The sequence below is a fragment of the Anguilla anguilla genome, chromosome 6 (genome assembly GCF_013347855.1).
Source record: "Anguilla anguilla isolate fAngAng1 chromosome 6, fAngAng1.pri, whole genome shotgun sequence".
NCBI lineage: Eukaryota > Metazoa > Chordata > Actinopteri > Anguilliformes > Anguillidae > Anguilla > Anguilla anguilla.
In genome coordinates this window covers 3,884,979-3,909,978 of record NC_049206.1, presented here as the reverse complement: position 1 = coordinate 3,909,978, position 25,000 = coordinate 3,884,979, and the positions used below count along the sequence as shown (strand labels likewise).

Genomic DNA, 25,000 nt, shown 5'->3' with positions numbered 1-25,000 from the left:
GGAACGGAAATGCGTCGTAACACCTCCGCCCGGCCAGCAGGGGGCGCCGTCGGGAGCCGAGCGGCGCGGACACGGGACGGCGGCAGCAGGATGACATCATCGCTAAATCACCGGCGGCGCTGGGCTCGTAACTCACGGCGCTTTTCCCCCGGCCCCTCCGCCGAGCCCGGCGGATACCGCGGCGCGCGGGACATAAATCCGGCCGCTTCTGACCGAGCGGGCCGTTAAGACCCCCCCGTTAATCAGAGTTACGGCCGAGAGCGGCCCCCTGATTCATGGGTAACCCGCCCCGCGTCTCCAGCGCTCGCGTCTTTACGTTCCTCCTCCTAAAATAAAAAATCCCCTCGTTCGGACACCCCCCACCCCCCCCCCCTTCCCCCCCCCACCATCCCCCCCCCGTGTCAAACACTAGGAGAGCTTCATCTCGACCTGCCAAAAAACCTTCAGGTTGGGCTCCTTAAACACGATGAAACCTCAGTGGTACGTTACATTACAGGCATTCAGCAGACGCTCTTATCCAGAGCGACTTACACAGCTTTCCGCACAGCATTTACACTGCATCCATTTACACAGCTGGATATACACTGGAGCAGTGCAGGTTAAGGGCCTTGCTCAAAGGCACAACGCCAGTGTCCTACCCGGGAGTCAAACCTGTGACCTATTAGGTCACATGACCAGCACCTTCCCCATTTTACTGCACTGCTGCCCCTGCCTACAGCAGTACTCCAATACACCCCCCAGAACGGCTCCTAGACAAACATCCTGATGTTTTTCTTTGGCGCGTCAATCCGCTGGTTTTTTTGCATGTCAGTGGAGGCAAAATAAGCTTATGAATAAAATTTTATTCATAAGCTTATTTTGCCTCCACTGACATGCAAAAAAAAAAAAAAACCCCAAGATGTCAATCATTCTTTCTTAACACACAATGAAAGCTCTCGTACAGCTTCATACACCATAACGGTCTCTTAACTCCATGACTGAAGTCGGTCCGACATCCCCATGCGACTATAAACCACGTCGCCACGTTGGGAAAAGTTTGTTAAGAATCGTTCAAAGGAATTATGGTTTTTTTAGGATTTACCGAATTTTGGTTTGACACCGGTGTTATAAACGTACCAGGCACCACGTCCCAGAACAACTCTTTCCATCCTCTCTGCTTCTCGGCTACAGAAGGTTCCTGAGACCGGTTCCTGAGGTTCCTGCAGTGTATTACAGCACACAGAAAGGCCCATTGCCACAGCGCTGTGCTTTATCACAGCCGTTGATTAATATTCAAAAGATGCGTCAAATTGGAGGGCTTCTGCTGCGATGGCAGGGAGAGAGACCTTGTTAGGCTACAAAAGGGAGCATCTGGCAGACCTGATGGATCTGCAGCGTCACTGCTTTGCACAAGCTGGAGATCGCCCAGGAGAGTTACACAGCCGTGGATTTGAACCCGTAACCTTGCGGTTGTCCCAGCTTGGCCACCTCACGAGCTACCAGATATTTCCAGACTGTTTAAATGAACTCAACGACCCATCCCTCTCACAAGGCCTCAGAGAGCGTAGAGACTATTCCAACAACCAATCAGCAATCAAACAACCAAGCCAAATAACCAAAACTCAATCTTCTATTTTTGCATGCTAACATCTACGCTAACACTTTTTTCAAGCAGCACACATGCGCTCCTAAGTTGAAAAAGAGGGGGGCGGGGGGGGGGGGGGGCAGGACTTTAATAACAGAGTTGAGGAAAACACAGGACATAAACTGCCATTTGTCCGAAGCGCTTATCCAAGCGCTCAGGATCAGCAGGCAGAACAGAGCCGATCTGTAAACACAAACAATTTTTGCAGATGATCGGGTTACCGGGGCAACTGAGGTCCCCCCCCCCCCCAGTTCCTGCGTGCACAGCCGGCTCATGGACCTTTGAAACGCACCGTAGTCACGGCGACCATTCAGCCAGCGCTGGACACACTGCTCCCTGTCGCCGTGGTGATGACGGGCAGCGGAGGTGGGCGGCAGGGCAGGGGGGGGTTAGGGGGGGGGCCTTGCGGGTCTCAATCGATGGCGGGTGGCAGGTTAGCGCCACATTTGGGAGCGAGGAAGGGACTGACTGGACACCGCAGCAGAGTAACTAAAGTCCCCCCCCCCCTGCTGGTCATGCACGGTGGGGGGGGGGGGGGGGGGGGGCGCTGCGGCGATAGGGTGATTTTCTGGATGATTAACTGGCACCATCACCCGTGCAGAGCAAACAGACGGAGATAATCTGACCCCCCTTACACACACACACACACACGCACACATGCATGTGCACGCACGCACGTACACAGATACACACGCATATCCACACACACACACACACACACACACAAACACACACAATAACACAGACACATACCCACACGCACACAAGCACACAGAAAAACACACACACACACACACACACACACACACGCAGGCATGCACACAGATACACACACACACACACACAATAACACAGACACATACCCACACGCACACAAGCACGCAGAAAAACACACACACACACACACGCAGGCATGCACACAGATACACACACACACACACACACACACACAAAGATCCTCATACTGTGCTCGTAATAGAGGGAGACAAACAGTAAGGAGCCAACCTTACAAACACGCCTGAGCACCCCGAACAAGAGAACAGAGAGAAGAAAAAATCTCTTTCAGATTAGAAAACGGAATGAAAATATGCACATTTCTGCAGCGCCATTAGGCATGAGGCTGACACAGCTCAGCTGCAGGATTTATAACCTTGAGCCTTGCTGCTTAAGAGCACACAAAGGAACATTCCTCTCACTTTCTGGCCAGAAAGACATATAATAATAATAATAATAATAATAATAATAATAAAGACTCACATTATTATCATTATATACGTGCTACATAATTGTGGGCACTTCTGCACACGCTGGCGTTTCTGTTTGCAATCATGCTTCTGTGGAACAAGTGTTTAAAAATAGAGGCTGTGCTGCAGCTAACATCCTGGATAAATTAGCCACATTTCCTTCCACATCCCCCCCCCCCCCTCCCCTCCAGCCCAAGAAGATTAAGCTCCTCTGGCTGATGGTCTTTTGACTTCCCTAATCCTGTTTTCATATGAGCACGTCATGTAAATTCTACCTCCTCCCATTAGCCCCCTACACCCCAAAAAAAAAACTACCACAGGCCAGATGCTCTCTAGGACCCGTACATGCAGCGATGGAGTAATCTAACTGACATACAAGCTTTGACCTTGACATCCGTTTTTTTTTCTTAGCTGCAAAAGCCTCATCTCTCAGACACAGGAAGTTATGATAATATGAGCTGTGCCTGGTGATGGTAATACCAGTAAGCCGGCCCAAATTCTGGGGATGTACTTTACTAAAAAAAAAAAAAAAAGTAAAAAAAAAAGACAATAATAAAAAAATGAAAAATCAGGCAGTTAGTTAGGCTACTACTTCTGACAAGTGGCAATGGGACCCATACTGAGGTCAGTAACTGAAGCCAATTCAGCCAATGGTCTATTGGTTAAAACTTGCTAGAGCCAATCAAAATTCAGAAAACTAATCTCAAAAACTATAACTACCCTTTCCAGCCAATCAAGAGAGAGAACCTCAGGTGTGAAGACTGCCTGCATGTGAATGCACCATTAAAAACCAGCCAATGGGAGACAGGTCAATGCAGAAATCCTTTGGACCCTAAGTTTTTATGAACAACCCTGGTAGCATCTCAGCGAGCAGCAGGCTGTGACATTGAAAAGGTCGCCATGCTGTTGAAGGTCGTCTGTTTCTTTTTTTTTTTCAAAGAAATAAACCTCTGCTTGTAGTCACCTTAAAATACATCCAGCACCTCCTAATTCCACTTATGATCATTTCCAGAAAAAACTATCACCCCCCGCACCCCCCCCGTCCCCCCGTCCCCCCGCCCCCAAACCCCCACCCACCCTTCACCCCTCGTCTCCCCACTGGTTAAAAAATCCTTTCATCTGATCTTGACAATGACAGAGGCACATGAACAGTGTTCATGAAAATCCCAAACAGTCACAGACTCACCGAATCACCCACAGCAGAATCTCAATTTCCGGGCTCTTCCCATATTTTATTTTTATGAGGCAGCCAAAGCGTGATAAATCCACAATCTGTCTCTTTGGTTTGTTTGATCAAGAGGACATTGCTGTGTGTTCACAACAAAAAATAAATTCATCTGAAATTCACTGAATTATTACGCTTCTTCAAGAGTCAAGTCACACGGCAGGATTTTAAAATTATTATTGTTTTTTTTTTTCCAGCTGCTGAGGTGAAGTTGCAAAAAGCCCAAGTTCTGTGCACAATGGCTGTGCCCAGTTCAAGATTCAAACCTGCAAGCCCCTCTGCCCCAGACACCAACACCAACAACAAACCACTTCACACACGATTTTTTTTTTTGCTTGGGGGGGGGGGGGGGGGGTCTTTTGAAGAATGTTCAGATTACCTGCTCACATATGCTACCTCTCACAACTCATTAACACTACGGAGTGACCTGAACATTCCAATGCTGATGTAACAGTCGCTTGCCGGCATTTGAAAGCACTGGAGTTCTAGAACACTGTCCTAGAATTTCGAGCAAAGCATTCCAAAAAAAAAACCCACAATTCAAAGGATAATGAAAACGAAATGGCGTGGAACGAGGGATGGGACGAACGAGTGAAAGTGCCGTGAAACAAGCGTCATAGAAAAGCAGACAAAGAGCCATAAAGTAAGATAAGGGAAAAAAAGGGGGATGAAGAGGGAGAGATAAACACTGGAAAATGACACATGATTTGCGCCCTGAAAGAGAGAGGGAGGGAAGAAGAGGAGGACCGTAAAACAGAAAGAGAAAGGGAAGGGAGAGAGGGAAGGAGGGGGGGGGGGAAGGGAGAGAGATGGGAGAAAGGGAAGGAGGGGGAAGAAATGTAGAGGGAAGGGAGAGAGGGAAAAGGGGGGAAGAAAGGGAGAGGAACACTTTTCAAAGACAAGAGACAGATTTGACAGAAGAGAGTAAACAAAAAGAAACTGTACAGAGAATGAGAGAGAGGGAGAGATAGAAAGAGAGGGAGACAGAGGGAGAGATAGAGACAGAGGGAGAGGGAGGGAGGGAGAGAGAAAGTGAGCGAGAGAGAGAGAGAGGAAGAGTGAGCGAGAAAGAGAGTGAAAGAAATAGAGACAGAGGGAGAAAGAGGGCGAGAGAGAGAGAGAGAGGGGGAGAGAGGGACTAAAGCTCATTGAATTGAATTGACTAAAATATCAGCCTTCCTCAGGGAAAACAGGCACCGCTTCACAACAGGAGGCATTCCACACCTGGGAGCACACCAGCACGCCAGCGGCTGACTCTACCTGCAGTGGGACAGCCGACTGCCTGAGACAGCTAATGTACCAGGAACAGAGTATCAACGCATCACAGAGTTTTAACACAGCAACACGTACCGTTGCAGAACAAAAAAAAATCCCAATGCCTAACATGCAACAAAAAATACAAACATATCCCAGTTTCAATTCAGTCCATATTCAGCCCAACGGACAGCAATGCGGGTATTTAATTGTGTCATCAGCAGGCCTCATCCTTCTGTAAGCAAGTGAAACATCTCTAATTATACTCCCCCCCCACCCCCAAAACCCAACTCCACACTGGCTAATCTATGTCACGACATACTACCCCATGAAGAGAAGACATCTGAGAAGACAACGAGAATGACAGGGCATTTTGGAAACCTAAAAAATGACCAGGAGGTGTAAATGGTAAATGGTAAATGAACTGCATTTATATAGCGCTTTTATCCAAAGCGCTTCACAATTGATGTCTCTCATTCACCCATTCACACACACACACACTCACACTCACACAGGGAAAGGCTGCCGTGCAAGGTACCAATCAGCTCGTTGGGAGCAATTAGGGGTTAGGTGTCTTGCTCAGGGACACTTGAGTCCAGGGTGGGGGATCGAACCGGCAACCCTCTGTTTGTGTTTTCATTACACAGTCGGCTCACATGTTTTATTTGCAGGACCCAAAAAAAAAAAAAAAAAATGGTGTGGAAAAATACACTAAAACATTTTAATTATAAAATGCTGAAGTGTTTATTCCCCGCTGTAGTGTGGCTTAATATACCGCCCTGTGATAATCGTGAAACCCTGAAACCACAATATTTCCTCAGGCTATAATCGTGCCGTCAAAATGTGATACTATTGTGCGCACATACGTGTGTGTGTGCGTGTGCGTGTGCGTGTGTTTGAGGCCTTCTGCAGATAATTACTTTTTAAAAATTTATTCTAAACATTTACTGCCTTAGGAACTTGGGATGTTTTTTTTGTGTGCAAATAAAGCATATTTGAAATTCAGAGAGAGTGAGAGAAAGTAAGGGAATGATGGGGAGATAAAGAGGGATGGAGAGAAAGGGACAGAGTGGGGGGGGGAGGCGGACAGAGATAAAGAGAGGAGAGAGATAGAAGGGGGCGGCCAGAAAGAAAGGTTGGGGGGGGGGGGTAAGATGCTGAGATACCCCCCCTTTAGACCTCACGCGCGTGAGGCTCATGCCCTTCTGAGAGGAGTATAACATGCGTTCGCCTCTTAAGTAATCACACTTAAAGGCTTAACGAGCCACGGAATCCACTAGATGCATCTGACATACAGGAAACAGCACTTGGGGAGGGTTTCCGAGTTCAACAGGATATAGAGCTGAGGGGGGAGTGGGGGTTGGGGGGGGGGGTGGAGTGTGGGGGGGGGGGGCGCGCATAGATTATTTTAAAATTATCCCACTTAGGTGTGCACTTCCTGTGCACAGAGCTACAACGCTGTAGTGTTTAACTGCATTCAAAAGGATCTCTCACCGATTTTCACAGAATGGAGATATTTTACTGGTCACACTTTAATCTCATCAAGGCCTATATTACAGCATATGGGTGCTGCTTTCTTTTAAAGGAAAATAAATTCCCCCGTTTTAATAACGACACACGTTATTTGCCTTAGTACCATGCACCAAATATAGCTTGATTCATAGCAAAGGTTTTTTTTTTTTTTTTTTCTATTTGTGTTCCCCCCACAACTACAATCCCCATCATGCATTTCACCATAGACTTCATAGACGCTGCATTGAACTACGGAATGGTGACGGCAGGGAAACACAGAAGCGACTCCCAACACAAGCCTTTCGAGATTAAGTTCAAAACGTCGCACTGACGCAGCCAAAGGCACACGGCTGAAAGAGGACGAGCAGCCACACGGGACTGATTTCTGAAACCGTAAATACCACCGACGGCTAGGCCGGAGATCCTAACGCCTCTGTACGCATTCTTTTCAAACGAAACAGGAGCGGATTTCTCCCTGGCACCGCCATCAGGAGCAATCTGAGTAAAATCACAAGAAGGGGTGTTGCTTCATCAAAATAGGGCATTACACAGACTTCGCGCTCAAGGTGTCCAGACCATCACCTGCAGACAGTCAGTTTTTATCCCAGTTCCTTCATTTCAGCTTCAGATAACTGGATCATCATTATCTGGGTTATCCCCAGGTGCTGGGGGGGGAGGGGGGGGGGGGGCTCTTGTATTAAACCACGGCTGGTGCGACTGTCCCAAGCAGGACTCCGCTGTCCCAATGCGTGTATAATATCTGGTATCAGGTTTGGAGTACCATGCCAGAGACAGGCAGGGCTGTAGTTTTGCTTCGGGAGGGGGGGAAGGGGAGGGAAGGCAGATTACAGTTGGTGGGTCATCCGCACTAGCGCCCCCTTCTGGTAACACAGGCACCTGCGGTCCGCCTGCACGAGCTGCACATGAAAGTATCCTCCTCTTAAACCACCGGAGCAAAAAAAAAATACCATTTAGGGATGCTCTCCCAAATCTCCCGACAGGACTAGCAGCGATGAGATTCCAGACTTCCAGACCGGGAGAAAGCTAAGCTAAAATAAAACAAAAGCAAGAAAGAAAAACCCCTACATCACGCATCGACGGTTTTTGCAAAGGCATAGATCACTTCCTCCCCAAAGTAGCCTGCGTTAACAAGATTGTATTCGTGTCATGTTCTTCCCAGAATTCAGTTCGGTGGTGTTTGTTTCCCATAACTAACACTCTTAACATTTCATCATGGCAAATGAATTGGCTTGCCGTTCTAATTCTGCAGCATTAATGGGCATAATAGTTCATTTGTATTGGAACGCCTGTGTGCTCTAAAGTCATCGTAAAGACTCGATTGTCTGCGTGCTGGCTGGCTGGCAGCCCAGGGACTGCCTATAATAAAAAATTAAAATAAAAATTCTTAAAAAAAGAAAGAGCTCACAGGCATTTCTGAGTACACTGCAAAAAAAAACCAAAAAAAAAAACACGGAAAACATTTTTCCGCTACAAACTCGTCCACCGTAACTATTAATTAAACATGTATTGTGCTATAAACGGTCTTCGGCTCGTTCATACCGAACGGCTCGTTTCCTGGTCGGCTAGCAGCATCTTTCTCGATCAGCCATGTTGAGAATGCAAACCGGCCGCCTCGGCGTGTATCGAAACTACCGACTGACTGAGACGCAGCAGGGATTCACTCTGATTGGCTGCTCGCTACTTCCTGTTCGGCAATTCGAGTTTCCGTCGGCAGTTGACGCCTCTGCTGATAACAGGTATTACACTCAGGTTTTATTTTTTGTTTGTCGTTTAATTCTCAAATTTATATCCCCCAAATTTGTTTTCTCCCATTTTAAAAAATGACCAATCATTTTTGTAGGACCTGTCCAGTCAAGGCAAAGCCCCTGCTATTCTATTCTCCGCTGTCAGGGCCGGTATCGCCGCTAGCTTGTGAGCCTGACGCGGTTAGCGGCCCACCAGATGCCTGCCGTCAGCACTGTCGCTGGAGGGATAGCGGCCGGCGTAGCGGCCGATTAGCAGAACGCCATGGCGATGGCGGTCCCTCGTGTGCTTGCCTGCTGGGGACAGGCGAGGCGGCCGCTCAGTCTACAAAAACCGCCAACTCCCTGGAAGCCGCGGCTCGGGACCCGATTAATCTGCCGGCAGTGAAGCCGCCCAGGCTTCCGAACAGGGCCCCCCACAGTCAGCCGGCCACCAGGGGGCGCTGTGAGAGGCCAGAACAGTCCTGTGGCTCTGCAAGATCAGGGTAGCGACCCCTGCTGGCTGGGAGGGTGTTTTACAGGCGGGTGACTGAAACAGCTGATATAACTGGAAAAGCAGGGGAGCTTTACAGTACAAAAAAGGAGTGAAAAAAGAGAAAAAGGAGAGAAGGGGAAAAAAATGTCCTAAAAAAAGGAAAGTTAATAAATCTGTGTGAGGGCTCCCAAACTCAACAAACTTCACCCCCTGCAATCAGGAGACAGTTGACACTTTTATGTCTCTTATAAAAACGCATCATTTCAGATTTGCCTTTTGCTGAATCTTATTTTCATTTTCTGTTATTATCGTTCTTATTTTTATGCATTTCAATATTCCCTTATCCTTTTCAAAGCTGCCCATGTTTTGTTGGTCTAATTTTTACCTTCATGTGTTACTTTTGTACATTTTATCAGTTTTTTATTGTTTTGGAAAGCGCTTTTGAGCACCATGTTCTGAAAAGCGAAAAGCGAGTTATTATTATTATTATTAATAAATTATTATTATAACCTCATCTCCCCCTGTCTCTGCATGTGGGGGAAGGTACCATAACACCACCCTCCACCTGTCCCATATTGACCCCAGCCAGCCCATACACCCACCCCCCTCCTATACACCCCCCAGCCCCATACCCCCCCCCACGAGATTTAGCTTAATGAAAGAATGACACCACAAACACCCCCATCTCCACTTCTCACACAGTTCCTCCCTTCGTCTGGAATCCTCTGCCTCTCTCTCTCTCTCCCCTACCCTCCATCTCGAAACCTGTGCCTCTGTCTCTTGGACCTCACGCGCCCCCCCCTGCCCCCCTCCCCCACCCCACCCCGTCACAAACCCTCCCCCTCATTCCGCCGGGACACCTGTTCCCAAATCACCGCCGTTCCTTTTCACCGTTTTTAATCTGGCGTGCGCCTGCGACACCTCCAGCCGACTCCCTCACCGCGATCGTTCAGGGGGGAAGGACGGAGAGAGACGGGGGGAACCAACTTCCCAGAGAACGGCAGCAGGAAGGGGACCCCGGGATGGGGGGGGGGCGGCATTACGTGGTGCGCAGTGGTGCGCTGCAACATTCCCTCCCCCGGCCGGCTCCTGCAGCAGACACGGGGTGGGAGAGACCAGCTTAAATCAGGCTAATCACCGCATTACAGGGAAGCGACAGCAGCACCGGCACACCAACAAAAGCAGAAGCAAAATTGCGCCGCAATTGTAAAATCGTCTTTTTTTTTTTTAATGAAAAGAAAAATATACTGGCGGTAACTAACGACAACGCCCAGGAAGAGGCGCCGAGCGCTACTGCACACGGGGGAGGGGGTGTGGATTTAGGGGGACGCTGCGGGACGTCAGCCGCGCGCGGCGTTAGCTCCACCCGGGAGTGCGCCCCCCGGTGGACCGTTTCATCCACGCGGTTTCAGGGCTGATTATTAAAAGGGATTAATGCTCCAACATTAATGCTGGGGACTAGCTCTCTAATCTTGGGAGGGAGGGAGGAAGAGAGAGAGAGACAGAGAGAAAGAGAGAGAGACAGAGAGAAAGAAAGAGAGAGAGAGAGGGAGAGAGAGAGAGAGAGAGAGAGAGAGAAACCACATCCGCAATCTAGCCCGCCTTAGCTGCTGAAGACCCTACTGAAAATATTGACAGAGCCTTAACAGATACACCACACCATGGGGTCTATCCACACACTGGAACAGAGCCTTAACAGATACCAGACTATAGGGGCCATCCACACACTGGAACAGAGCCTTAACAGATACCAGACACTGGGGCCCATCCACACACTGGAACAGAGCCTTAACAGATACCAGACCATGAGGCCCATCCACACACTGGAGCAGAGCCTTAACAGATACCAGACTATGGGGCCCATCCACACACTGGAACAGAGCCTTAACAGATACCAGACTATGGGGCCCATCCACACACTGGAACAGAGCCTTAACAGATACCAGACTATGGGGCCCATCCACACACTGGAACAGAGCCTTAACAGATACCAGACTATGGGGCCCATCCACACACTGGAACAGAGCCTTAACAGATACCAGACTATGGGGCCCATCCACACACTGGATGAGTATTTTAGATGAGCTACCCAGCAGCCCCACTATGAAAACTTTAGACAGCCTGCAGTGCCACTCTACTGTTGGTGCTGAATTTCAATTAAATCCTTACTGCACATTCACAGATCATCACAGTCAAAGAGAAACAAATCCTCGAATCACCTTCAAAGCGCGATAACGATGAATGCAGCGGTGCACTCTGGGTCTGACGCTTTCACGCCTCAGCTAGGAAACAGCATTTTTTTCTCTCAACCCTAAACAGCCCACAACCACAGCCACACCACCGCACCCGAGAACAGAACGTTCTCACCCGTACCACTAGTCTGGAAAAAAAACAATGTTTTTTTTTATTTTTAGAAAATGTATTTATTTTTCAAATACAAATCTGAACTGAAATGCCCTGAACTGAAGTGTCAGGAAAATGCCTTTACATGTGAGATTCAGAAAGTCAGTGCGGAACCAGCTTTCCCTCGGCTGATTAGAACACTTTAATTATGGCGGTGCGACTGGGTAGGCTGTTAGCGTTAGCGCCATTAGCGTTAGCGCCGTTAACGTTAGCGCCATTAGCGTTAGCGCCGTTAGCGTTAGCGCCATTAGCGTTAGCGCCGTTAGCGTTAGCGCCGTTAGCGTTAGCGCCTCGCAGAGCGACTCAGAAGCCACGGCGGCTGTAAGCAGCGAGGCTGGTGTGCGTGTTCGCTGTCCCTCTGCCATCCTTTCTTTTCTCCCTGTGGTTAAATGGTGTCCGCTTTTCCTCCATTCTTTCCTCATTTCTTCCTCCTCCTTTCCGAATGCCGTCGTGGGTCGGCACCCATTGACCGGACGCCCTCGTCCGCAGAGAGCCGAGCAGAGGAGCGAGCGCGTCGCCACGGAAACGACAGAAACAGAGCGTGGGCGGAGCGAGGACCTTGCCGGAGGGCACGACGGAGGGCACAGCAGCGCCTGGGATTCGAACCCGCGACCCTCAGGACTGCGAGCCACAGCATCCCTCACCACCCTGAGGTTCAGCTGGCAAATGGAGGGCGGGGTAGGGCCTGGGGGCTTGGTGGAAATCACCCATCCCAAACCTGCTCCCCCCCCCCCCCCACACACACACACACACCCACACCATCCTCACCCACTTTAGCACACAAGCACCTTAACCCTTTGAAGAGTAGGTTTTTTGGAATGTCAGTGCTCTATAAATCAGAACTCAGTGTTCTGGAACTCCATTGCTTTCCATTGCCAGTAGCGATTGTTACATCAGCATTACAGAATGTTCAGTTAAGAACATTCTAATCACATGTTCCTGACCTCACGCTTCAAAGGGCTAAGACCTAATAAGGAGGACGTGAGGATTTGGCCGTCCCGCACTGAGAGGAGTACCTGCAAACTGGGTCACATCAGACCCAACCAAGCCTGACCCACATCTCACAAACCACCAGAGCTACAGCTTCCTCTGCCAGAAACAAAAAAACAGGTTCTCCTTTTTGTGAAAAATTACATTACACTTAGCAAACACTCGTATCCACAGCGTACTGTATATTCTTTTACATTCAATCCAATCCATTAACACAGCAGAATATCTCACTGAAGCAATTCAGGTTTAGCGCCTTTGCTCAATGGTACAACAGCAGTGTCCCACCCGGGAATCAAACTCGCAAACCGCTGAGCTACAAACCCAGTTTCCTACCCTCTACGCGAAAGGCAGAGGAAGAGGAGGAACACCAGTGAGGATGCACCTGGTTTCCAAGACAACGCAGGTCACTTGGGACGGCGGACGGTCGCCCCAAAGTTCCGCAGAAGGTCGCGTGGTTTGACTGCGTTCCGATCAGACCTCCAAACTGAATGAGGACCAGACTGATGTGCCCCCCCCCAAAAAAAAATCTTTCTGGGAACACAGGGGTTTAGACCACTGCAAGTCCTGCTGATCTCACAGCAGGAGCTAGTGTGCGCCAGGGTTTTCCAAAAAACACAGAGGTGCCCAAACTGGGGTGCACGCGGGAGCCCCAAAGGGAACCCATGCCCACTTTAATCACACTTCCACGGGGCTCCACGCTAGAAAAAAATCGCCCCCCAGGAGCACGTGTGCTCCCAACCTGAAAGATTCAGGAGGACACCAGCACATCCCAAATCGCAGATGTGCCCCTAAATTATTTTTTCCAAACTGTGCACATAGATTTTCAGCAGCAAATGATCCTAGGCTCGTTAGCAAACGAGCTCCGCAGAGCCCTGTTCCGTATGTCATAATAGACCCTCTCTGACTGACGCGCCACGCCCTTGCTAATGATTATGATAAGCGTAATTACATATTTGCACCGCAGTGAGTGCAGGCCTGTTGCTGGCAGCACATGACGCCTGATTTCAGACACATTTCCTGTTCTGTTCCACTTCCTGTTCTAGTGTTTTAATAAGCAGCCTCCAATCAATGTGGGGGGAGGGGGGGGGGCGGGCGTGTGGGGGGCATCGACCAGAAAGGGGGCCATTTTCAGGGGCCATGAGATTAAAATTTGGGAACCCCCCTGGTGTTAGCCTAGGGTACTGCCACAGAACCACATTTTGTTAGAACAGGCCTCTACGCCTAAAAGCCAGAAACCCACATAGCCCAGCATCACATAGCCAAGCGTTAAAAAAATCTTCTTTTTTTTTTTAAAAGGGGGTGTGGCGTATCCCCAGGAAGGCCACGTGATTTGACCCAGCAGCCAACTCCACAACCCCCCACCCCCCCATCTCTTCCAGAAATTCTGAGGAATTCCAGTTTAATTAAAGCCCCTGGTGCTAACAAGGCCAAGACTGTTAATTAAAGTGGTGGGGAGGGGAGGGAATGCGACAGAAGAGATGAAGGGGGGTGTTTTTTTTGGGGAGGGGGGGGGGGGGAAGCAGGAGGGTTTGAGAGGGTCATGTTTGTTGCTGACAAGGGGTTGGACATCAAACAGAGCCAACTGATGGAGATCCACCACTTCAACAGGAAACGCTCATTAAAAACAAGCCGGTCTGCACAAGGACACCATGCTCTAGATTACAGTCTCCATGGACTCCAACCTGAGGGCCATTTTCTAATCTTTCCACATTTCATTAATTTATTTATTTATTGTAATTAAGTGGCAGTTAATTGGGGGTGGGAGAGGGAGAGGGGGGGGGGCTGTCCGGGTCCAATCTTCTTAATTGAAAAGAAATTCGATCTCAGTGAAGCTGAGCTTTCATGCTGAAGAACACCCAAGATGGAGAGCAGTTTTCCTTCAGGTGAAACAAGCTGACGAATGTCCTCTCTGCTGTTAGGTACTGGCTGCTAAACATACAGCATGGTTCCATACACAATATTATACGCACTTTGTGACAGAGCAAGGTTTGCACTATTTTACTTTATCATAACTTATTCAATCCGAGTGACACCTGCACACAAAGCTGTTGCGGACATTTCTGGTTCCTGTTCACAAGGGGGGGGGGATGTCGGCCACCGTCCACAGGTACACCCGCTGAACACATTTTTCACAGGAAATGTTTGTCCAGCGAAGAGGACGGTAAACCCACACAGCAAGGATTATGATTTAGTCACACGTGGGTTTTGCACTGACAGTCTATAGCACATTTATAACACATGACATGGCGAATAACACATTTATACCACATGCATACAATGAATAACACATTTATTACACATATATATCATGAATGATACATTCATAGCACATGCACACAGTGAACAGCATGTTTATAACACGTGGATGCAATGAATAACACTATACACCGAATAACATTTATATCCCATTACATTGTGAATAACATATTTATAACACATTGTATAGTTAATAACATGTTTACAACACATGATACAGGGCATAAAGAGCACTCCTGAGCCTGTGTTTCTCCTCTGTGTGTAGTAAATCTCTAACGTTCCCCAGAGTCGTTCCCCAGAACATACCGCAGGCCTACCGATGATCTCTCTCTCTCTCTCTCTCTCTCTCTCAGTTCTGTGAGTGTGAGAGAGAGCAGGGGGAAAGGAGTTACATAAAAATGGCTCGATTGGAACGCAAATGGCTTTTTTGAATTCCCCCGATTTGCTCTTTATTGACTACAAAAGCAATGCTGAAATTGCATCGGCGGCAAAGTGCCAGAATTTAATTTGCAGATGGCTGTTTTCTCCCCGGATGGCCCTGTTGTGACGGCGGCAGCGGAGGTGGTGGCAGGGACCAGGGGAGTGAGGGGGGGGGGGGGGGGTCGGAGTGGGAGGAGAAGGGGGGTGGGGGGGTTTAGGAATGAAGGGGTCTGCCCACCAGAACATAGTGTATATTACACGCTAGTATAAAGTTTCCCACCATAAAAAAAAAATCTTTAAATTTCTCGTTCCCTGCTCCTTGGGGAACACCCCCCCCCCCCACCAAAGAAAGAGGAGGGGGGGGGGGGGTAACACATACCCACATTCAGGTCCCTAAAAACATACCACATCTCACTACCAGGGAAGGCAATCATTTTTATGAAAGAAGAAAAAAATAAAATAAAATTAAAAAAAAAAGTTTGGTTAAGAAATAAGCCTCAGTGTGCCTCAGTAAGGCTTATTTGCATATTAATGAGGATTGTGAAGAGAAAGATTTAATGTTTAATTAATATAATGCTCAGGACGAGGGAGAATGTTCAAAACTCAGCGCTTCTGTTTTCCCAGCACGGGGGAAACATTAAAAGCGAAGACGAGGTGTTGGAATATAGTTTGCACCCCGGGGATTTGAGCTCCGTTAATTATATTTCATCACACGTCCCACCCACCTCTCCCACTGTCATAACCCCTCTCCGGATAATCTCAAAATCTGACAGGATATGACATCGCAGTGACAGCTCGAAACACTGAGAGAACAATAGCAGTGATCACTTAAAAAAAAAAAAAAAGCTATTCTTCTCTTCTTCTTCTTATAATTATTACTATTTTTAAATTATTATTAGTACTAGTAGATGCATGTCCTGCCTCTCGCCCAATGCATGCTGGGATAGGCTCCAGCACCCCCCCGAAACCTTGCCCAAGATAAGTGGGTACAGATCATGGATGGATGGATAATAGTAGCATCGTTATTAGCGTTAGCAGCAGTATGGACATTATCAGTAGTAGCAACACACCGGCAACACAAAAGATTTGAGATCCATGACAGCCACAATATAATCACAATCTATACATTTTATTTTGTTGGCAGAAACAGTGAAAGGTTTTTATGCTTCGTCTCCAAAGAGCTGTTTCACAGTTGGCTCATAACCTCAAGGACAGACGGAGCTACCCAGCAGAACCAGCACAACCTCATCAACCGCACCCCCCCTGCCCCCCCCCCCCCCCCACTACCAAACACACACACGCACATACGTACGCACAATCACACACACTCACATGCACGCATGCGCACACACGCACACGCATGTACACGCATGTACACGCAGACACGCACATGCACACTCACGCATGCACATACGCACGCACAATCACACACACACACACACACGCATGCACGCACGCACACACACTCCCTCAAAGCGGCATAACCTGCTGACCTGAGTCCCATATGTATAAAGCAACCCGTCCTAGCAGTGCAGCTGATCTAGGATCAGGCTTCGCCTGCCCGTATCCCAACCTTAAACCCATCATGAGCCAGAAAGGCCAAACTGACCCCAGGTCAGCTCTCAGAGAGGCTGCAGCGGGTGTGGAGCTGTCCGGTGCTGACGTCCCTCAGCCCACCAGGCAGGACAGCCGCTAACGCTAACGCTAACGCTAGCGCCCCGGAGCGGAGCAGCGAACGCTAACGCTAACGCTAGCGCACCGGAGCGGAGCAGCGAACGCTAACGCTAACGCTAGCGCACCGGAGCGGAGCAGCGAACGCTAACGCTAACGCTAGCGCACCGGAGCGGAGCAGCGAACGCTAACGCTAACGCTAGCGCACCGGAGCGGAGCAGCGAACGCTAACGCACCGGAGCGGAGCAGCGAACGCTAACGCTAACGCTAGCGCACCGGAGCGGAGCAGCGAACGCTAACGCTAACGCTAGCGCACCGGAGCGGAGCAGCGAACGCTAACGCTAACGCACCGGAGCGGGAGCAGCTCGATCCTGCCGCCGCAGGTGCATCAGCGGGAAAATACGGCCGCGCTGATTACCGGACTCCCCTCGCCTCGGGGCATTGGCGATAACGCACACGCCGGAACGTCCCATAACTACGCGCTCGAGCCGCGGCGAGGCCCGCTATTCCCAAACCCGATTCCGCTGCGCTGTCCAAGCTGCACGACAATAAAATAAAATAAAACACACAGTTAAAAATGAAATCTCACACACAGTAAAAAAAAATTTAATAAACGAATAAATAAATAGATAATAAATAAATAAATACAAAATAAGACTGGACTCCTTCGCTAATTAATGTGCTCATCTTACTTCCCCCCCGCCCCCCCCCCTCCCTGGGCCTCTACGAAAGACACAGTGATGTCCCGGGTAGCAGATGTCATTGTCTACTTATTAATTATTATTTAGTAAGAAAAAGGGCAGGTTTTTTTCTCATGCAGTGCTGAGTAATGTTGGTGGTGCTGGAGCTGAGAGCCTGGACGACTGCCCTGCTGTACTGCTGAAAAGCCCTCTGACCTGCTAAAGGGAGCCTTCTCCACCAGCACAGGGCAGGAGCCATTTTAAGCCCCCCCCCCACCCCACCCCTCCCCTACAGAGCACCTTGAGTAGCTATGAGAAAAACTCACAGGGACTATGGAGGGAGCCTGACCATGTCACTCATAACCTTACAGCACTATGAGCCTGACCAGGCTGCTCATAACCTTACAGCACTATGAGCCTGACCAGGCTGCTCATAACCCTACAGCACTATGAGCCTGACCATGTCACTCATAACCTTACAGCACTATGAGCCTGATCAGGCTGCTCATAACCTTACAGCACTATGAGCCTGACCAGGCTGCTCATAACCTTACAGCACTATGAGCCTGACCAGGCTGCTCATAACCTTACAGCACCATGAGCCTGACCAGGCCGCTCATAACCTTACAGGACCATGAGCCTGATCAGGCTGCTCATAACCTTACAGCACTATGAGCCTGATCAGGCTGCTCATAACCTTACAGCACTATGAGCCTGTCCAGGCTGCTCATAACCCTACAGCACTATGAGCCTGACCAGGCTGCTCATAACCCTACAGTACTATGAGCCTGACCATGTCACTCATAACCTTACAGCACTATGAGCCTGATCAGGCTGCTCATAACCCTACAGCACTATGAGCCTGACCAAGCTGCTCATAACCCTACAGCACTATGAGCCTGATCAGGCTGCTCATAACCTTACAGCACTATGAGCCTGATCAGGCTGCTCATAACCCTACAGCACTATGAGCCTGACCAGGCTGCTCATAACCCTACAGCACTATGAGCCTGACCAGGCTGCTCATAACCTTACAGCACTATGAGCCTGACCAGGCTGGTTATAATCTTACAGCACTATGAGCCTGACCAGGCTGCTCATAACCTTACAGCACTATGAGCCTGACCAGGCTGCTCATAACCTTACAGCACTATGAGTCTGACCAGGCTGCTCATAACCTTACAGCACTATGAGCCTGACCAGGCTGCTCATAACCCTACAGCACTATGAGCCTGACCAGGCTGCTCATAACCTTACAGCACTATGAGTCTGACCAGGCTGCTCATAACCTTACAGCACTATGAGCCTGATCAGGCTGCTCATAACCCTTACAGCACTATGAGCCTGACCATGTCACTCATAACCTTACAGCACTATGAGACTGACCAAAACATAGTAGGGCTAATTGGACCAAGAAAAACTAATTTCACAAACCATACCTTCCCTTCCTAGAGGGAGGGAGGGAGATGGAGAGAGAAAAGGAGAGAGAGAGAGAGAGAGAGTGAGAGAGAGGGTGGGAGGGAGATGGAGAGATAAAAGGAGAGAGAGAGAGAGAGAGAGTGAGAGAGAGGGTGGGAGGGAGATGGAGAGAGAAAAGGAGAGAGAGAAAGAGAGAGAGAGGGAGGGTGGGAGGAAGAGAGGGAGATGGAGAGAGAAAAGGTGAAAGAGAGAGAGAGATAGTGGGAGGGAGGGAGGGAGGGAGATGGAGAGAGAAAAGGAGAGAGAGAAAGAGAGAGAGAGGGAGGGTGGGAGGAAGAGAGGGAGATGGAGAAAGAAAAGGTGAAAGAGAGAGAGAGATAGAGGGAGGGAGGGAGGCAGAGAGATAGAGGTAGAGGGAGGGAGAGAGAGGTAGAGAGAGGGAGAGAGGGAGAGAGAGAGAGATGTAAAGGGGGGAGAGGTAGAGAGAGGGAGGGAGGAAGGGAAGGAGAGAGAGAGAGGTCGAGGGAGGGAGGGAGAGGGAGGGAGGGAGGGAGGAAGGGAAGGAGAGAGAGAGAAGTAGAGGGAGGGAGGGAGGGAGGGAGAGAGAGAGAGAGATGTAAAGGGGGGAGAGGTAGAGAGAGGGAGGGAGGAAGGGAAGGAGAGAGAGAGAGAGGTAGAGGGAGGGAGAGAGAGAGGGAGGGAGGGAGGGAGGAAGGGAAGGAGAGAGAGATAGAGGTAGAGGGAGGGAGAGAGAGGTAGAGAGAGGGAGGGAGAGAGAGAGAGAGATGTAAAGGGGGGAGAGGTAGAGAGAGGGAGGAAGGGAAGGAGAGAGAGAGAGAGGTAGAGAGAGGGAGAGGTAGAGGTCAGTAATCTGGAGAGCACATACGGTGTGATGCCTGGCGAGGCAGTCTCTCTCTCTGGCCCCTCGGGCGAGATACTTAACCCCGAGGCGCTGGGGTGAGGAGCGCGCGGCGGCGGCGCGGGCGGTTAGCGCGGGGCACTCAGATAAGGCCGCCCGCCGCGGAGCAAACAAACACACCGGCGGAGCGTAAACAGCTGCGGGGCCCGACGGCGCCCGTCACGGCGCGAATACCAACGAGGAGCCGGAGAGTGACCGCGGGGGGTGGGGGGGGAACAAATCCACCAAATCAGCACTCCACCAAATCCACCCCAGACCACCCCACCCTGGCAACCCTGCTTGTTAGCATCCCCATCCCCATGGGGGGACTTAGAAACGCCCCTCCATTTTAGATTTCGAGCCCGCTTTCCCCCGCCCTCAGTCCAGCACAGCCCCTGCACAGCTGTAAAAGAGGACTCCCTGCATGAGCGCAGACGCTGTGACAGCCGATTCCAACACCCAGCAATTCTGCAATTAAGATACAGGAAGATATAGGAGAAATTGAGATATAAAAATCGTTGCAAACTGCTGGTCGTAAAATTAATGACACAGTCACAAAAGGGCCAACAATGTCAGCGGTTTGGGAAGGGGCTGAAGCTCGCCGGTGCACAGAAGGACCTAAACCTGGAGGTAGCGCGGTCCGCACAGCAAGCCAGAGGCTCTGGCCAGCAGTAGGGACCTTAGACGGCAGCTCTGTGTCTCCAGGTTTCACTCCAGCCCTGGAGGGCCGCAGTGTGCGTCCGCTTTCAAGGCTGTTTCATCAGTGAACGCTCGTAAAGTAATTGAGGCACTCCTTTGTTTCCCAGATCGAAATTGACTGGAGACTGAACCCCCTCCAGGACTGGGGTTAAACCTGCAGTCACAGCGCCCCCTCCAGGACTGGGGTTAAACCTGCAGTCACAGCGCCCCCTCCAGGACTGGAGTTAAACCTGCAGCCACTGGAGCAAAGAGGCAATGCTCTGACGCCACAGCCTGGTGTCGGCTGGACGGGGCATCAGGGGCATTCCGGAACCACAGCAGGGGCAGCGCCGATGTCACACGGTGCAAGTGGAGAACGCATGAGCACGAGCTCACATTATCGAAAACGAGAAATGCAGCTGATCAGCGCTCCTGTCCCCCTCCCTCCCCCCTCACTCCCTCCCTCCCCCACCCCCCATTCCACCGCTCATTACCCGGCACAGCTGTTCCATCGTCCCAGCGTGATTTACATCAGAGTGAGGATGACCGTACACAGAGGAACATGCACACAGATGTGCAAAACCTCTTGCTATGCAGATAAAAACAGACATGCAAACACACACACACACACACACACACACACACATACGCACGCACACACACGTAAAACAAACACATACATGTGTACATATTCCAGTGTAAGGTAACGTGTAGGTGTTTGTGCATGCTTTCTCTGTGCAAGTGTGTGCACAGACATACACAGTCAGACATAGAAGAACACACACGCACGTACACGTGTACACATGAGGACACGCACACACACGCACGCACACGTACACACACCTGTGCACACACACACCGACGCTCACACGTGGACACACACACACACACAGACACGTGCGCGCACATACACGCGCACACGCTTGCAGTGCCGAAGCATTATCATCCAGTACACAAACCCCCGCTTCCCATAACAGCCTGAATCTCCACAGCCCCAGAGGCTCCCCGTCTTCCTTTCGAACCCGCCGCGCCCGTCACTTCGTATTGCGGATGCAGTGGAGAATAATACCCCCCAGAAGGCACCCAGCAGCCGAGGAGACAATTTTAAAGCTTTTACGAAACACCAAACCAGCAAAAACGATTTATTTACACTTCAGATATCGGTTTACCCAGGAGATGTTTCTGTCTGAGGAGCTGCGGTTTTTTTCTCCCCCTTATCCATTACACTGATATAAATAAGCGCAGACTGACAACGTGCACTTTGCACTTTGGGGACCTCTCATCCTGTAGGCGCGCGGTAGTGTCAGCGCCGTCACCGTGCCAGAGCTCACTGCGCACGCAACTGCCAGTCAGTCAGCGGCCGTCTCGGTAAGAGGGACTCACTGTCAGTCTTCTACCTGACTTCTAAACCTTGACCTACGCAGCATAAAGCGAACGGGTTCTTCCATTGAAGCTCCGCCCATTGATTAAATGGGGCTTCTCAAAACGGAATCCTTATTCATTTCCATCGGGTCACGTCCATCGGGATAGCCTGTTACCGCTTGGCCAGCGTCCGATTGAACTGGAAGCTCTTTAGCTTTTTTTCCCCCCCAGTTATTTTACATTGCGCAGAAGGGTCGAGTCTGAAAGCCAGCTCGCGCTAAACGCCCCAGTCAGGAAGCTTTGTGTCAGGCGTGCTGCAAGTATCACGCGCGCGCAACGTTAAAAGCGCAAGTTTGAATAATTAAAAAGGCCGTCAGACATCGCTTTTAGTCGAGGATTAAAGGATAGGGGTTTTATAAGGGTGTTCAGAGAGGGTATAGGAAAATTGCTGAATGTAAGCCTGTCCATTTCTTATAAAGTAAAAACGATACTTGTATAGACTATAGCGACACAGAGGGGGTGATACAAGATAGTTGTAATCGGAATTCTAACGTCTCACATATGGGTTCATCAGAACGTGCAGAATATTCAAATACACACTCTAACGGAATCTACTACAGTCCGTGCAATTGCGTGTCGCCGCTAACACGGCATCAACCTGGAAAATATTATATAGCCTATGGGTTGCACACACACCATTAAATATCAGCAAAAGCAGCTGTTCATTCCCTTCACATTACACTGAACAAAGGTCTGCAGTATACTTCACATTCACGCTGACAACTGCAATCAAGCCGGACCCCGTAAGGACGGATGGGCAGTTCGAAATAAACGCAGAAAATACGCAAATATACTCTCTTAAACGTACCTTTTAGATATGAGATATGTGACGCTGTCGTACACCAGTCAAATCCTCCGGAATGCGAAGTCGAAGCAGTCTTGGTTCAGGCGAAGGTTGGTCGGTCTTCGGTGCAGGTGTTTCAGAGCTAGTATCGTACCGTGAGGCAGCGTTATGAGACCGCAGTTTTACGTTGTGGTTGTTGTTTTTTCAAAGAAAATATTAAATGAAGAGTAAAAAAAAGAAATAAAGTAAAACAAGGCGCACGTTTAAAAGCGCATGCACCAAAAACATTTATTTTATTTTCGAAGCTGAGACGACACGTAGGCTATCTGTATCCATCTAAGCGGCAGGGTTGCTCTCGCGAAAGGCGCACGCAGTCTGGAGTACGGCGGTTCCTCGTGGAATACAGCCTTATTTAACAAAAGGGCGATGACAGGCGAAGCTCACTGTCCTTCCACTGGAGTCGACGGACATAGAAAGGAAGTGAGAGGTTTAGGGTTGGACCGATTAAATGGGGAGGGGGTATCTGATTTAAACAGTCAATGGAATTCATTAATTCCGCCTCCCGTTTAAAAAGACAGTTTTTTTTGTTTTTTTTCGCTCGGTTCATAGGTAAACCACAATGAGAATATATTCTGTTTGACCGCATTTCACTGACGCGGTGATTTTTTTCCTACTAGGAAAAATATGGTTTGGGGGTTTGAAGGGAAACCGGGAGAGTTAAAAACAATCTCACGGCTATATTGAGCGAGCCCAAACAAACAATCCCACTGAGCAGTCAGCTCAGCAAGTCATTTGTACTCGCTGAATGAAACATTCGCCTCGGCTAATTAAACTTTTCGTAACGCTAGGTATTGCTACTACAAGAAATAATAAGTTTATGTTGGAAATTGCATTCAACAAAGAGCCCAGAATTGTTTTCCTCTCAAAACATCTGGCAAAAAAAGCCATATGCGGGATGGAGTATATTGTATAAGGAACTTGACTTCTTACTGAAAGGTTGCAGGTTTGCTTCCCAGGGCAGACACTGCCACTGTGTCCTTGAGCAAGGAACTTTATTGACTTAATGGATGGAGTGCAAAAAATAAGTCTGATTTTTAAAGAATCTAGCCACCAGGACGAGGTATTTGCTGGAGTTCACTAAATCATGCCGACTCATGAAATAGCTGTATTTTTATAATGTTATTTTATACATGTCTCCCACTGCACTGAGTACAAGTGCTTTAGCGGGACAGGCCACCCAGCAGCCCTCAGAAGTCGGATTTGCTTAAACGCCGAATCAGGAGAGGTGTGGTGCGCGGGCAGGTCACCTGGAGAATACTGGATGTGTGGGGGTGTAGCGCTGGTAATTACCTGGATCTGTTCCTCTGAGCGTGAGCAGGTGCATGCACGATATTCGCCAGGATGAAAATTCACAAAAAAAGGGCAGAGGAAAGCCTGCCTGCGGTTTACAGTGACTCAAAGTCCCCTGTATTTGCACAATTCTTATAAGACCGCGAGGGCTGAAAGCATAAAATACCGCAAGCATTAAAAATTAAACCTCTCCGAGCCCTTTTGAGAAACGTTGTGGGCTTAACTCAAAAAAAAAAAGTTAATCTTTTTCCTACATGTAGCGGCGGGACCACTTTGCCTGGAATGTAACCAGCTAAATACATACAGCATCTGCACCGAAAAATTATTTTCTGGTTTCAGACGGAAGACATCACCACCTGGCGCAACATTCTGTGAGTGTCTATGGCTGCGGGTGGCTGCGGGTTCGAATCTCAAGCGGTGCCCTGACGTAGGCTACCCTTCATGCACTGCCCTTCGTCCACTGAAATATCCCACTGTGTGAAGGGATACGTGATCTGTAATGTCTTCTAAAGTTGTAATGTAAGCTATGCTGAGACAAAAGCATACCGTCAGCGAAAATGTGAAACTACATTGATTTTTAACAAAAGCAAAACCGAGAGGAAAATTTTCCTGAGTCATAGCAAAAGGAGCACTGAAATAAACACCTGCAAGGGGCTCGTGGGATTAAAACCTTTTTACCTGGGATTAAAACTCAAGCACTGCCTATCAATAAAAAAAAAAATATGTAAAAAAATCAGGAAATGAAGGATCACAGAAGCAGCCAAAGCACCTCTGTCATTCCTGCTGTAGGAAAATGCCTTTATTTCAGCGTGTTTGTATTCAAACGTTATTGAACCAGGCAGGTTGACTTGAGAGCTGTATTCTCTTTAGTGGCGATGACCTGGGAAGTGAAAGTGGGCGGGGACAGAAAGGGATTGTGCAGCCAACCCGAT

The 25,000-nt window shown here is 49.3% G+C and overlaps 1 protein-coding gene across 1 annotated transcript in view; it reads right to left on the bottom strand.

The window, feature by feature from the left end:
• The window catches only part of LOC118228974 (neurocan core protein-like), a 76,730-nt gene extending 53,446 nt beyond the window's left edge, over positions 1 to 23,284 (bottom strand). Inside the window, 1 exon segment of the mRNA XM_035420570.1 lies at positions 22,743 to 23,284. The gene's annotated coding sequence lies outside the window, so the exon portion shown is untranslated.
• Positions 23,285 to 25,000: the final 1,716 nt, after the last annotated feature.